This window comes from Mercenaria mercenaria, unplaced genomic scaffold (assembly GCF_021730395.1).
Source record: "Mercenaria mercenaria strain notata unplaced genomic scaffold, MADL_Memer_1 contig_1286, whole genome shotgun sequence".
In the NCBI taxonomy this organism is placed as follows: domain Eukaryota; kingdom Metazoa; phylum Mollusca; class Bivalvia; order Venerida; family Veneridae; genus Mercenaria; species Mercenaria mercenaria.
Window position 1 is genome coordinate 28,437 of NW_026459266.1, and position 17,041 is coordinate 45,477.

At 34.7% G+C, this 17,041-nt stretch overlaps 1 non-coding gene across 1 annotated transcript; it reads left to right on the forward strand.

Moving 5' to 3' along the window:
- The first annotated feature begins 16,737 nt into the window (after window positions 1-16,737).
- Window positions 16,738-16,809, forward strand: Trnat-ggu (transfer RNA threonine (anticodon GGU)). The gene has a single exon. It is a non-coding gene; the product is annotated as a tRNA-Thr (tRNA).
- Window positions 16,810-17,041: the final 232 nt, after the last annotated feature.

A 17,041-nucleotide genomic window follows, 5' to 3' on the forward strand; every position in this document is an offset into this window, starting at 1 on the left:
GTAAAAATATCAAAACGTCATGCTGGTAATTTTCCATTCCACAAGCACGTGCGCCCTATCGTAATGTCTAATTAACATCGCGGTTACTTTTGACAAAATAAACGCGCGTAGTGCATTCATTTTTTAATATAATCGCTTTAAATTTTCAACACCACTTGAGAACTAATACAGTTTGAATTCTATAACAATTTTAATAAGATATCGACAGGAATGTAGGCAAAATTCTTTAAAAATGATCAAATTTTCATATAATGTTTTGTAAAATTTCAAACAGCGCGATCTTGATTATTTATTTCTTTCTTAAAGTCAATATACGGTACATACTATGGTAATAAAATTCAGACTTTTGACCAGAAAGTACAAAAAACACAATTAAAAAAATCTTAAATAATGAAAAAGCGGCAGCAATTTAAATACATAGAGTAAAACGATTTTTGGCAAACAGATTTCTGTTAGCGCGGCAGAATAGCTTATGTGACCTAATGAACTTAAATAGAAATGTGGTATAAAATAAAGCAGTATGATGTCGTTGCGGTTTTTAATAAGTTTTAAATGATCTTTGTACATGTATGTTTTGACACAAGACTTTGTTAGATATTCTTCTGAAACAATAATGTAAATTTCTTGAGGGCAAATAGGTCACAGAGGTAGGACATCCACTATCATCGTTCACGGTTTGACACATTTACATGTCAGTTTATTCGGGATATTGCACATTCGCTTTTAAAAAATTAAAGAAAAAACTTTTTTACTGATTTCTTCTCAACAATTAAAGGAATCGAGAATACGATCAGACAGTGATGTGTCACACGGCGCGAAAACATGACGTAATGCCATGACAATCTCGAGGAAACTATACCACTTTGATCTCCGCTTCAGATGCCACGAATAACCGACACACTTCTTTTAGCTCTTTGAGGGGTTGTTAATTGAAACTGAAAACAAGGCCAATTACTTAGTTTATCATCAGAATAATTACCGATAATTAATTGTTGATGTTTTCTTTTTTCACTTTCAACACGGGTCGGGAGGATGATGATTATTGTGTCCATATTTTGGGACACTTTTCAAAATAATTATTTTCGGGATAACAGATTGCTACAGTCTTCCATTTTTAATTATTTTAGAAATAAGTCCTATTTCTTTGAGTCATATGAAGTTATGACGTCAACAACATCACAATTTATGTGATAGAATTGGAGGTCCACTAAAGTCTGAGCAGGTCTACTAGATTTTAGCAGTTGGTGGACCTGCTGGCAACTGCTGAAAAAAGTTAAGGTCGAGGCCTGCAAAGCAATATCTCAATGGACTTTGAAAATATTTGGGGTAGTATGCAAACTTTAACATTCATTCTAAGTCGAAAAGGGGCCATAATTCAGTCAAAATAGAAATTGGCTAGCCTTTGTTGTCAAGTAAAAAGGGGAAATAAAAATAGGCTGCGTACTTCCGTCCGAATGACTTTGTACTGGTTGGAGCGTTCGCTTGTGAATCGAGCGGTCATAGGTTTGGTGTCCGGTACAGTCACTCTATCCGTGACTAATATTTTTCAATGGGACAGTTGTAAGTTACTGTGGGAAAGAGTTTAGTGCTTGTAAAAAATGAAATGTTGTCGAAAACGGGCGTAAAACCAAAAAATAAACAATAATTATTCCCGGTTAATTCTAACTATTATGTTGATCGAACTATGCACAGTCAAAACGAAATAAAGTTAATGTGTACGGGCATGAAATAAATAAGTTATTGCACTTGCGCAATTGATAACTATTATTTGTGTTGGGTTTACGCCGTTTCTCAGCAACCTTAAATTTACACAGCCTGTCTTTATAGTTTCTAACCAGTAGACACTCCATAAAAAAGACAACTTTCTCACTTCATGGAACGCTGTAGCTGGTCGAGCTTGAACTAACAGCTCCAGATTCCGGGGGAAATTGTATTTAAATTCCCAACTTTCATTGTAGCGTGAAAATGGACTCGATAGTCAAGGAATTTTATAATCTTATTCTGTTCAAAAACATTTCAGGAACATCTTCAGAAAATTCAAATTAAAAAAAAATGTTATGGAGGAGAGAACGAGCAGTAAAATGAGCCGCGCCATGAGAAAACCAACATAGTGCGTTTGCGACCAGCATGGATCCAGACCAGCCTGTTCGCTTTCAAAGCCTATTGCAATTAAAAAAACTGTTAGCGAACAGCTTGGATCCTGACCAGACTGCGCGGATGTTGGTTTTCTCATGGTGCGGCTCAAATGTTTAATAAGAAGTATCTTATTTTTACATTACGCTTTTTTTTGTACGTAACTTGCATTCATGTATACAAGTGTGACAATAAGAATCGGAAAGAATACAAAATTAGAATACGCTTAAAATGAAATTTATGTTGTAGTAAACTTTTTTGGGGATTAACTTATTTTTCTCTAAAATACAAACAGTTTTTTTTTTGTGTGAAATTTTGATGCCCAAATTTTTGCGCGTGAAAATGGGGGTAGGGAAAAAATTAAGATAATATAGCGAAAACGAAGTCCCTTTTCGCTCATTTTACAGTAAAATAAATTGATATGATAACTTTATTTTTTTTTTTTTAAATCTATGGACCAGTTGCTACACACTGTTTAGTCATTCCGCTCGCAAACAATAATTTCGTAGAAAGATTTTGGCATGAGTTTTGCATAGAGTAAGCATTCCTTCGGGAAATAGTCAGAGTGCATGTTTGAAAATTACATGACCGTATATGCCATATTGTTTTAGCTCACCTGAGCAATGCTCAGGGTAAGATATTGTGATCACGCTGTGACCGTCGTGCGTGCGTCCGTGGTCAACAATTGTGTTTAAAAGACATCTCCTCCATAAGCACTGAATGGATTTTGATGAAACTTGGCATGAATGGTCCTCTACCAAAGTTATTCAAACGGTTCCGCTTGGTTGCACACAGGGGCCACAAGAGCTAAAAACAGAAAAATCTTCAAACGACATCTCCTAAAACCGATGGTCCGATTTTGAAATAATTTCACACAAATGGTCCTTATATCACCATATACCAAGATTGTTCAAACTATATTGATTTGTCAAAAAACATGGCCGCCAGGGCTGAAAATAGAAAAATCTTCAAACGACATCTCCTCCTTAACCGATGATCCGATTTTAAAATAATTTCACACAAATAGTCCTTATGTCACCCTCTACCAAAATTGTTCAAGTTATATTGATTCGTCAAAAAAACGTGGCCGCCAGAGGTCACTTTTCCCTATATGGATATAGTGGAAACTTTAAAAACCTTCTTGTGTGAAACTACTGGCCCGATTTTAGAATAACTTTACACAAATGGTCCTTATGTCACCGTCTACCAAGATTGTTCAAATTATTTTGATTCGTCAAAAAACATGGCCGCCAGAGGGCGTGGTCACTTTTCCCTATATGTATAAAGTGGAAAATTTAAAAATCTTCTTGTGTGAAACTACTAGCCCGATTTTAGAATAATTTTACACAAATAGTCCTTGTGTGACCCTCTACCAAGATAGTTCAAATTATTTTGATTTGTAAAAAAACACATGGCCGCCAGAGGGCGTGGTCACTTTTCCCTATATATATATATATATAGTTGAAACTTAAAAATTCTTCCTGTGAGATACTTCTAGCCCGATTTTAAAATAATTTTACACAAATGTATCTTGTGTGACCCTCTACCCAGATTATTCAAATTATTCCGATTTGTCAAAAACATGGCTGCCAGGGGGCGTGATCACTTTTCCCTTTATTTATATCATTCTTGTCCAAATTATTGCCCTAAGGTGACTAGGTCAAAAGATGGCCACACCCCTGTGTCTGACATATACTTACTGTAGGCTTTTATATTAGAAAGTTTGAAAATCTTCTTCTCTATATCAGTAATAGCTAGAGCCTTGATGTTTGGCATGTGATATCAGATTTGTAATGTCTATCGTAATTTTTCAAATTATTGCCCTAAGTTCAAAAGTGTGTGTGACATGTATGTAATACAGGTTAACATAGAAGAAACCTTACTCTGTACTTATATAAGCACACTTGAAGCCTTGTACACAGGGGAGCGCTTTAGGGTCAATGACCCTCTTGTTTTATGTTGTTGGGTTTTTTTGTTCGGTTGAGCACCCTCGAAATAATTTATACTCATCATTTTGCAAAGACGCTGAATACACAAAAACCTTTAAATTTTGGAAATACGCACCGTTCGGGCACTACCTGAAAACTTTGGCTTGCCCGAAACAGGATTTACTTGTCCTGGGCTCCGGGCAACCCACTCACGACGAAGACTGTAATTATAATGCGTCAAAGAAAATGTACATGGGATATTTTATGAAGCTAATAGCGTACGACAAGTAGACGGAATATTATGAACTTATATGCCGTTCGTTCGAATTTCCATCTGCCTGTATGTCGGTTCCGAAAAACTTTTATATATAAGTATAGATTTTTTTTCACGAAACCTGGTAGATATTATAGAATAAATGAGTTCGTGTTTCGTTTCCTTGCTTGTTCCTGGGTCTGTCTGTAAGTCAGTGTCTGTACGGCCTTCAGTCGTCACAAAAAAGTTGGTTCTGCTGTAAATTGTAAAGGAGCATGAGATTTATCTCATAGAATGCTACTTGGGAAATTTGAACCCAGGTCCTTTTATTATGCTGCATTTTTTTTTTAACAAAAGGCAATATGGAGAATGTACAGGCAATTTAGTTTTGCTACACCTGAAACTGTAGATGATATGTACACTTTTCAAGAATATTTATGTCTCCCACCCTCAGGGGGAGACATATTGTTTTTGCCCTGTCCGTCCGTACGTCAAACTTCATTTCCGATCAGTAACTGGAGAACCATTTGATCTAGAACCTTCAAACTTCATAGGGTTATAGGGCTGCTGGATTAGACGACCCCTAATGTTTTTGGGGTCACTCCGTCAAAGGTCAAGTCACAGGGGCCTGAACATTGAAAATCATTTCCGATCAATAACTTGAGTACCACTTGACCCAGAATATTGAAACTTCATAGGATGATTGTACATGCAAAGGAGATGACACCTATTGATTTTGGGGTCACTCGGTAAAGGTCAAGGTCACAGGGGCCTGAACATTTAAAACCGTTTCCGGTCAGTAACTTTAGAACCACTTGACCCAGAATGTTGAAACTTCATAGGATGATTGGTCATGCAGGGTAGATGACCCCTATCAATTTTGGGGTCACTCTGTTAAAGGTCAAGGTCACAGGGGCCTGAACATGGAAAACCGTTTCCGATCAATAACTTGAGAACCTCTCGATCCAGAATGTTGAAACTTCTTAGGATGATTGGTCATGCAGGGTAGATGACTCCTATTAATTTTGGGGTCACTCTGTTAAAGGTCAAGGTCACAGGGGCCTGAACATGGAAAACCGTTTCCGATCAATAACTTGAGAACCTCTCGACCCAGAATGTTGAAACTTCATAGGATTGTCGTTCATGCAGAGTATATGAACCTTATTGTTTTTGGGGTCACTCCGTTAAAGGTCAAGGTCACAGGGGCATAACCATTGATTACAATTTCCGATCAATAACTTGAGAACCTCTTGATCCAGAATGTTGAAACTTCATAGGATAATTGAACATGCAGAGTAGATGACCCGTATCGATTTTGGGGTCACTCTGTTAAAGGTCAAGGTCACAGGAGCCTTAACATGGAAAACAATTTCCGATCAATAACTTGAGAACCACTTGACCCAGAATGTTGAAACTTTATAGGATGATTGAACATGCAGAGTAGATGACCCCTACTGATTTCTGGGTCAGTCCATTAAAGGTCAAGGTCACAGGGGCCTGGTCATGTAAAATCATTTCCGGAAAATAACTTGAGAACCACTTGACCTAGAATGTTGAAACTTAATAGGATGATTAGACATGCAGAGTAGATGACCCCTATTTATTTTGGGGTCACTTGATCAAAGGTCAAGATCACAGGAGCCTGAACAGTGACTTGAGAACCACTAGGCCAAGAGTGTTGAAACTTAGCGGGATGACTGGACATGCCAAGTAGATGATCCCTATTGCAGCCAACCATCAGTGTCTCTTTGACTTTCGCTCCTGACCACTATTGACTTCTTGCCCATAGGACTTTGCAATGGGGGAGACATGCGCATTTTTTACAAAAGCAATTTCTAGTTTTATTATGCTTTGTGCTTAGTATACTTCAGGTTTAAAGGGATGACACGTTTTCAAACATGAAATTAAAAATAACGCTCGGAAATTAAAAGATGGATGTTGCCACTTTTACGCTGATTTCATTGTAATATTACTGATTTTATAATTTCAGGAAAGGTTACCAAGAACCAGGCGCAACAGGATTGTTCAAGGATACAGAAAATTACTTACTGTATTACTACCACCACTTAGATGATTGCCGACATCTGTCAAAAAATGAAACATTTCAGGAGCTCTAAAGAATTGTGAATTTAACTTAATCATAATGAATCTGAATGGACATATATTTGATATTTGTTCAGTGGTATTCAGATGCAGACGTTTGTGCAGAATACTGTGATTGTAATGCTAAGAACTGCTTCATGAGTAGTTGATTCATGAGATTACTCCGAATACATTTACAGACATATGTCATTTAGTGCAAACATTTTGTAGTGAGTTACACAGGATTATGTCTTCCATGATTTATTTGCATTAATATGCAGAAGAAAAAAACATTGATCATAAGATGCATAGTTTTATTCAAAATCAGAGACATTTTCTTACTGTCACCAAGTTGTTACACTTGAAATTATTTTCATGTTATTTTTTTTTTGAAAGCATCGTTTATAGACATATCTTTGGTACTTTAAAAGACAATGACTTGAAATTAAAAATATTTCTTTATAATCATCATCTGCGTGTGTGGTTACAATCACAATAATTCTAATTGTATTTCTTGGCAGAGTTATGCCCCTTTCATACTTAAAATCAAAATTAAAAATAAAGAATGTCAGTACACCTTCTTTACTTGACCTTTAACCCCTCTGTGTAGTAGGGGCTTTTCATATATTGGTGTATCTTCCTTTTAAAGTAGAGGTCTCTTATTGAGACATTAATTTTATTTATTTTACTGTCAAATTGCCGAATAGTGGAGTGTGCTGTCTTACCGACAGCTCTTGATATTTTCACCCTTATACGTTATTCACGATGTTGACAGGCACAATGCCTGTGAAGTTTCTCTGAAGTTATGGCCATTGAATTTCTCAAATTTGCTAAAGTTGACCAGACTTGAGCAGTTCTTATCCTTTGTTCACCAAACTTGACTTCTATGCTTGCAGGCATAATATCTCAGAATAGTTCTATAACTAGCTGGATATTCTCAGTTATGGCCCTTCAGTTACTACGAAAAATGACAGTACCTTAGCCACACTTTTGTCAGCTCATTATCTGGATATTCCCAGCTATGGCCCTTCAGTTACTACGAAAAATGACAGTACCTTAGTCAAAATTTTTGTCAGCTCATTATCTTTGCTACTCTAAACATCGCTCTAAATCTCTTGCCCTTGAATTAATCAAAACTTTAAAAATGTTACATCTGTCTCAGAATTCTGAATAAGGGGTTTATTTTGGCGGTTTGGTTCTGTTGTTTATTTTCGTATCAAATGTCAGGTATCACTATATAAATCTAAACTTGATAGTCCTTTGAATAGAGATGTGTTATAAACATTAAATAAATTTCGTAGAAGCAAGATTTGAGTTGCATTTATACAGTGTTCGAGTGAAAAATATGTACTGTAGAAGTTTGAACACTTTATCTCATGCTTCAGAATAGGACGGAAAAGAGAAAACTTTTGACGAATGGAAATTATTATTTATAAATATATCGATCGTTGCTAAATTTGCGATGATAATTTGCTATGATTTCTTTCATAGTCAGAAACATCAATGTTTAAATACAGCTTGGATACCAGTAATGAATACTTACCCAATATGAAGGAATCAAATGCGTTGTAATAAGAAACGACACGCTTAATCAATATCATACTGAAAAGTTGATTCTAATACGCTTGTTGCTGTTAAAACACGCTTACGCTAAATAACGTCATGTGTACACAGTCAATATTTTTGTTGCAACCAAGAAAGAGCGCTATTACATTTTATCTACTGACTTAGATTAAGGGCATATTACACTCGAAACAATATATAGCAAAATCGTCTTTTACTAAAATTAATACACTCGTACGTCGCGAGAATAATTTACTTGGGCTACGATCTCGTGAAATTAGAGGCTATAACCAATCTAATTGCTGAAATAAACAGATACTTGAAAAGAAACTGTATCAGAAGGTCAAAATTAATTACGCCAAATATGTTAAACCCAATTATTAAAAAAAAATCCAAAACTAAAGCAATCCCCATACGCCAACCAAGTATTGAAATATACCTCCTATTGAACTTTAGCTATTCAGGAATGTCTAACACAGTTCCTGACATTAGCCTTTCGAGAATATATCTGATCCAGAACCGGAGGTTATTCGTTTGAGACTGTCTATCCCAAACAGTCTGGTTAGTCAATTCAGATCATGCGTGTTAGTCATTTTGGAACGTCTTACCCAGACAGGTGGGTTAGTCATCCCAGAGCGTCTAACTCAAACAGAAGGATTAGTCATTCCAGATTGTCTAATTCAGACAGGCGGGTTAGTCATTCCTGAACGTCTATCTTAGTCATTCCTGAACGTCTAACTCAGACAGGCGGGTTGGTCATTCCAGAACGTTTAACTTAGACAGGCGATTTAGTCATTCCGGAACGTCTAACTTAGTCATTCCTGAACGTCTATCTTAGTCATTCCTGAACGTCTAACTCAGACAGGCGTGTTAGTCATTCCGGAACGTCTAACTTAGACAGGCGATTTAGTCATTCCGGAACGTCTAACTTAGTCATTCCTGAACGTCTAACTCAAAACAGAAGGATTAGTCATTCCAGAACGTCAAACTTAGTCATTCCTGAACGTCTAACAACATGCAACGACGGATGCCCCATTAGCGATGCTCACTCCTGTGATTAAGACCGACAGAGTTATCTAAATTACCAGATGCGGAGAAGCAGTAAGTAAAGGACGACTTGGTATATCCTTAGAGCAATACTGATTCATGAAATTGAACTGTAAACACTAAGCACTTGGTTTTGTTTCCAGTCAGCCCTCGACACTATAGGCAATAGGAAAGCAGTTTTACCACGGAATCTTGTTAGTTATTACGGAAGATAGGGGAGACATTTCTGTTCTCTTTATTAGTGCAATTATATAAGAAATACCACTTATAGGCTGTTCAAAACACAAAACGCCTGAAGTCTAGATTTAATAATAAGTCCAGACTTAAATAATATGCTGTTAAGACTTGGATTGCATATACTGAGCATGTATCAATACCAAGACTTGGATTGCATGCATGCAGTAAACATGCATAAGTTCCAAGACGTGCGTGTCAGGTTGTTTTGGTAGAATTGAAAGTTCCTTTTCTATATTTGGTTGCTGATAATGACAGATTTTTAGCAACCTCTACGGAGTAATAGTTTTAAACCTGTTAAATAGTTTTTCATCCCTGCCTACAAGCAAATCACATGAATCACGTGACACGCTTGGCATAATCTAAAGACATATTTAAATTTATATCACTGTTGAAAATATTCAATCTGACGCACACGCACACGCACACACACACACACACACACACACACACACCAAGAAAATCAAGTAAATTAAGCTTCTATTTATTTTTTACATACAATATAACACTGTGTTGGAGTTCGATTTTTTGTTGAACGACTACTGGGGTCACATATATAACTGTAGCACATATGTAATTTAACCTTTACATATATAGTAAAAAGGGCACATAAGTAACTATTTAGAATAAAGAACGACAGGACACAAATGTAGCAAATCGGACACAAAAGTAACTAAATATTATATTTTAATGACATTATAGTTGTCTTTCAATCTTGCCATACACAATAAGGTACACTGCATTAAACAAAACTTGACGAATGACATCCTAGTAATAGGATCATTTGTCGAGAGGGAGGTATTTTATGTTTTCCCTTTAGTCTCGAATGTTCGAATCAACTAATTCATAACCGTTTATATATTTTAAATCATTCCCTATCAAGTTAGTCTAAGGGAAACAACTAAAACAATTCGCATAGTAAGAGAAGGAGCATAATTGACTCCTCACTACGTTATGACTCGAAATCAATAGTATATGTTCATACCTCTTGTAAGTAACATAAATATTTCCCAATAATTGTGTTCATAGAGCTATGGTTAAAGAGAGACAACTATTACAATAACGCAACGGGTATTATAATTATTTACTTTCAATGAAAACTATACGTCGAAGCAAAGGAGTTTCATAATCCTATGTATAGTTAAACAGTGTCGGTAAAATATTCCGAAAAGAAACTATATACTGTTAAACTGTTGGACCTGTATGGCGGCATCAGATGATTATTTTACCCAGTGTTGTGCACTGATTATTACATATATAACATTTTTGATATATAATAATAAAAGTAACTGTGATAATTAGAAGTTATATTTCCGTTAATATTTATGTGTTTGAAAATCCTCCAAAAATTATGTCTTTCCGTTGTAAAGTCTATTTATTGTTATAAATAAACAAATAGCATATGATAAAAGCAACACTCATAGTCAGCTTTTTAAACTGTTTATGTTTGAGTGTTCCACCTATCACACCATTCACATTTATGATGAGATTGGAGTCGAGTCACTTCGACACAATGTAGATTATTTCCAGCTTTTGATTGTGGAGGAATACCAAATGTGCTCGCCTGGGCATTGTTTCAGGCACGGACAGGAACATGGGAAGAACCACCGACCTTCCGTAAGCCAGCTGGATGGCTTCTTCATATCAAGAATTCTACATTCTAATCGAGTTTTCGAACACATAATGTTGAGGGGTAACTGATTCGAAGGCAGTGACCTTAAGCATTTAGACAGGGAGTCTCAGTCTCGTCCTCACCACTATCAAAAGACAACTGTAAAACCAAGCAATTTACGAGTTATAAAATAATACATTTTATCAAATTAAATCAAGACCTTTATATGGCTACACGCTTTTAATATTCTTACTCATTAATAGGCATATGCCAAATTATAAGCTGCTGCATTGGGTCTTTCATCCTAAATAACAGTCAATGAAGAGATTATCATTCGGAGAAAAATTGGAGTTTTTTTCTCTCTGTTTCTATTGTTAAAACAAACAAAAATATAAAATACTATATATGCAACATCTATGCTTTTTTTTTTCGGGTTTCATGTTTTGATTTTAAGCAATAAAACACTTCTATTATCAAAACCTGTATTGAGCGATTTTGAACATGTATTGTATATCATACAGGTAGACAATGATATCTGAGATATATAAACATATTATTGCAATCGATATTGTATATTAAACAAGCTTCTCTCATAATATTTCTTTCTTTCTGTAGCTTGTGTGGATATGGTGACACTTTATACACTGGATTGATTTAGGAGCACAAATTTATATTTTAGCGGAATATTAAGAGTCTGTGCAATAAGCAAATAGTAGTGTTATTTGTTTAGAATACAAATATACATATATACATGTAGATGTTTGAAGTGTTTTGATTAGAAATCTGTATTTGGATATATTTAAGGTATTTAAAATATGGTTGCTTTATTGGACGTCCTCAACGAAGTTTTTCTTGTTTTTTTTTTCGAACAGACACAAATATGAAATAATAATATGCAATATATGGATCATTTTTAGGTTGTATATTTTGATTTTAAGCAACTAAACATTTCTGCTATCAAAGTGTACATTGAGCGATATTGAGCAAGTATATCAAACTGGTAGACAATTGTATCAGAGAAATACATATTATTGCAATCGATATTGTTAATTTAACAATCTACTCCAAACATATCTTTCTTTTGGTAACATAGGCGGATAAAATGACACTATATACAATTTCTGAATATACTGAAATAATTCAATAGGGACATTATATTTAAGCGGAATATTCGAATTCTGTGCAAAATACAAATTGTTTTATTTGTTTAAAGTAAGGATAATCTTATATACATACATTTGTTTTAAAAGATTTTTTATTCGAAATCTATGTTTGGATATATCAACACTAATGATCAAATATATTATGTTTAATGAAATGCGGAAATGCAGATAACTGGTCAATTTTTGTCAACAGGTTTTTGGAGCAAAAGAAACTCCTGCAAACATTTTTGAGACAAGAAATTACATGGTGAGAGGATGTTTATTTGCGATTTGTCAAGAAATTACCTTGAAAGTCTACTTTTTAAATTCTTTAATATGGATTAAGTGTTCTAGGGTATATTTGGATATATATCATTCTGTTGGAAAATATTTTGTGTGTTGTGTAAAAATTTGATGGAATATTGTTATACCCAATATTTCTGTGAATTCTTATGTGTTGGAATATATTTTTTATTGTTTTTGTTTACGTGTTTAAAAATTGGATGGAATATTGTGTACACCCAATATTTCCAGTGAATTCTACTTTGGATTAATTAATATGTATTCACAAAATTGGATTTAAAGTGTTCTAATTATTCTGAAATTTTCCTTTAAAATGTCATTTGCTAACATTTAAGAAATATTCGAAATCTGTGTTTGGATATATCAACACTAATTATCAAATATATCATGCTGAAAGAAATGCGGATATGTAGATTTATAGGTGAGTACTAATAATTAAAATATTCTTTAGGTTGGATGTTATTCCAGCATTATTCCAGCATTATTCCGGGAGAAACATTAACAGTAATGCCTTGCACCCCCGTCAATGTAATTTTATTTCATCGCATTACTTGACAAACTTACATAAAAAGGATAATTTTATCTGCGGAGCTGGGAGTAGCCATTAAGATCCAGAAGAGAACACATTTAACACAATACTTACTGCCTGATCCGCCGAATCCGCATCACAGGTTTTGATTTGGGTATATCAAAAATTGGTCAAGAAGCTGATAATATTTATATGCGTACACATCCATTTTATGACACTGCTTCTTTGATTTAAAGCTATACACAACATTTTCTTAGACCTCAGATTGATTCCAATCATAAACGAATCTTTCTAAAATTATCTTTCATAAATAAAGGAATCGAGTTGATTGCTTTACCTAGAATTTTAGAGACCAATCTATAGTTAACTCTATTTCTACATATTTCAAGAATTCAGAAACACCTATTATCCGTTACAAATATAATAAACCTGTTAGAAACGTTATTTTTAATTACAATAAAATTGTCTCGGATTTAGACATAGAGCTTAATGTTCCAGACAGTTGTAACTGTAAAGAATCTAAATACTGTTACCAAACCAGCCGGACATATCATAACGGGTAATTTTAAGAATTTTAATGATAGAAGAATCAAAAATATTTTCTCCGAAGGTTCAAAATATAGAATTCCCCCATCTATTAACTTTGAATAATGTCTCTCTGAAATAACTCAGGCTATTGACGACTATGTTATTAAATGGTGTCGGAAAGACAATGCAGATCGGAAAGCTCTCACTGAATAGAAAAAGAATATATTTAAAATCATAAAACTCGAGTTAAATTTTATGAATCAAACATTTTCTTATTACCTCCTAGACCCAAGTTGTCACTCCGAAGTTTAAAGAAAGCTTTATCTAATGTAAACACGAATTTTGTTTAAATTTACAGACAAAGCTTTAAATATGACTGTACTACACAGAAGATGAGAATAACATTGTAAAAATTCATGTAAATCAATGTATAAATTTTAATTCAAGCTTATGCTACAAAAACATTTCTCTACTTTAGACTTCTTGTTTTACTGCAATAAAAGACTACGTACAGAAGTATTGCTCCAAGGTATATGAGAACTCGGATGTTAATCTGTTTTGGTCCATCAAGAACTCTGGAGATGTTATCAAAAAAATAATAAACAAACATTTCAATTATTCGAGTATAGGTATAGGTATCGTACAGTAATAAGGCGCTTTGAAATGTAAACAAACAAAAACTATAAGTTTAAGTCCATACACTACGTTTACGATGCAAACAGTAATTCCTCGTTGGCCGAGCGGTAACGGTAATCATGTCATACTTATTCGTCGGGAATTCGATTCCCAGATCCGTAAAAAATATTTCTATATCTTTTTTCAATACGATTGAACGAAAACAACACGAGTTGTGTAATATAGTGCTAATTTGTTCAACAACTTATATATGTCACAGTTAACACGTAATTATTTTTAGATACGCTTCATCTTTAACATGATCTAACATTTTTGAAGCTGTTCTAGTGTTTATACTGATTTACCACATAATATTATTAAAAAAAATAAACTGGTAGTTTTAATTGAGAAAACATTTGCAAGAGAAATCGTTGATTAGCTGGCATGTAATAAAACTAGAGCATTCTTTTCTAACAGTTAATTTAAGAGATCCAACCAATGGAGTTGTGATCAGGTTTGTGATGCTCTAAGGTTTCTATTAGATAATATATTAATCAAATTTGGCAATAAAACTTACAGACAAGTATTTGGTATCCCAGGGGGAACCAACTGCGCCCCACTCATTGCTGATTTATTCTTATACAGTTATGAACGAGATTTCATGTTTAGTTTATCCACTGAGACACAGACACTGAAATTACTGAAGCTTTAAATGGAACCTCAAGGTATCTTGATGATATTTTAAATATGGACAACCTATATTATTCAGAAACGGTGACACACATTTACCTAAAAGAGTTACAGCTTAATAAGGCTAATACTTCAGATTTAGAAGCGTCATTTTTGGATTTAAATTTAACAATTGTGAATAATAATCTAGAAATGAAAATATATGATAAAAGAGACGATTGTAATTTTGACATTGTCAACTTCTCCCATCTTGATGGAGATGTCCCTCGAGCAACATCACAATTTATTCGTTTTGCAGGAGCTTGCTCAAAGATAGAGGATTTTACTGATAGAAATCTTCATATCACCAAGAAAGTATTAAAACAGGGTAACCGTTATCATAAGCCACGGAAAGCTTTCAGTAAAGTTTACTACAAATCGTCGGAACTGTTAGAAAACAATAATATTATCCTAAAAAAGCTTTAAGACGGACGCCGACGGACGAAGGGCGATCACAAAAGCACACCTTGTCACTACGTGACTGGTGAGATAAAACAGATCCTTTAAAGCACGTGCTCGAGATATTGAATGCATACTATATATGTAATTAATAAAAAGAGATAAAATAATGAGATATAGATTAAAAGAATGGTTTCTAAAAAGAACAAGGTATTGAAGGTATAATATATTTGTTTTTAAGACACTAAAAAAAAATAAGAAAAGGTATTTTAAAAGAATGGTTACATAATGTTTAGGAGTATATCTTCAAAACACAGAAAAAATTGAAAAAAAAAAATCTCTATTCTTTCTAAGATTTTGCGTTGTTTGAAGTTTCCCAAAACTGTAAGTTTAAGTCTCAATGCACGTGCGCTTGTCATTGAATGTATACTATCCATGTAATAATGCAAACAGAAGTAATAATCTGAGCTTTTAAAAAAAATGGTTACATGAATGCACGTGGTAGGAGGGTATTTTTAAATATGAGAAACAGATAAAATAGTGTGAGACATCTATATGAAACGGTTCCTTTAAAGCACGTGCGCGATGTACTGAAGGTATTCTGTATACGTTATTAAGACCAACAGATACAATAATGGGAGGTATTTCAAATAATGGTCAGGTTAATGCACGTTCTCGAGGTATTGATGTTATAATATAAATGTAATTATCAGTCAGGGGAGTTACTTAAACAAGTGATCACAAAAATCACTTAACCAAGTGATTATTTGCGACTGATAACTAAATCTCAAGTCATCCCAAATTCGCTCTTCAAACGTGACTGTTTTTGAATTACGCGTTATTTTGCGTCATCAAAGTATCGTGAGAATTAACGAGAGTTACCGTAGAGAACGAAACATGGCGGAGAGAAGTGGCACTTCAGAGAAATCGAAGGAAAACATAGCAAAAAGTGAGTATTTTTCGGTATTTTTAGCTATTTTCATTGACATTTTTCGAATGCTTCTGAAGTTTTGAGCCAACTGGTAGAGGTTTTCCCAGTGAGTTCAATGTTTTAACTTTGCAAAAATGGAAAGAAAATTCACTGCGCGCGGGGTAAAAACCCTTACGCGCAGTGGCTTGAAAATCTTAGGGTCAGTTTGAAAAAAATACTTGTTCGAGTGATTTTATCATCAGAATTAATTATCTCGATGACGCATGTGAGTGATTTATTTTAAAATAAAAAATATATAAGGGAGATGACTACAGATAGCTTGCTGTCATCCCCGTTGAAGGGTTCGGATGATCGAACTTTGCCCATAACTTAAGTTACCTGATTATTATTTTTTTTTAAATATGAAATTGTGATATAGTTCAATATTGTGTAGCGGTTCTCGTATCGGGTGGCCTCGGCAGCTCAATTGATAGAGCGTTGGCACGGTAAGCCGAAGGTCCGAGGTTCGAATCCCGGTCGAGGCTGCACATTTTTCCTGAGACTGTTACATTTGGGTGCTCGTCCGGTATGCTCACCCTTGCATGCAGGGCGAAGCAGTTTGGCTGCGGTGTGCATCTGAATTCGGTTAACAGCCTGCGGCAGACATTGGCCAGGAGTGCCAATGTCTCGCAATAAGAGGGAAGGTGTGTAGCGGTTCTCGTATCGGGTGGCCTCGGTAGCTCAATTGGTAGAGCGTTGGCATGGTAAGCCGAAGGTCCGAGTTCGAATCCCGGTCGAGGCTGCACATTTTTCCTGAGACTGTTACAATAGAGATGTTGGCTTCAGTTTTTGTTGCTCATTGAAACTTAGTAGAAATTTTGTGTAATATTAAGTTTTCATTATCGAATATGCAATCAGTTATTCAGTACAAAGAGCTATAAAAATAAAATAGTTTTATAGCTCTTTGATCAGTATTAGAGCTAGTATGGTTGTGGAACATAATAGAAAATTTATTTTCAGGGCATTCAGTAAAT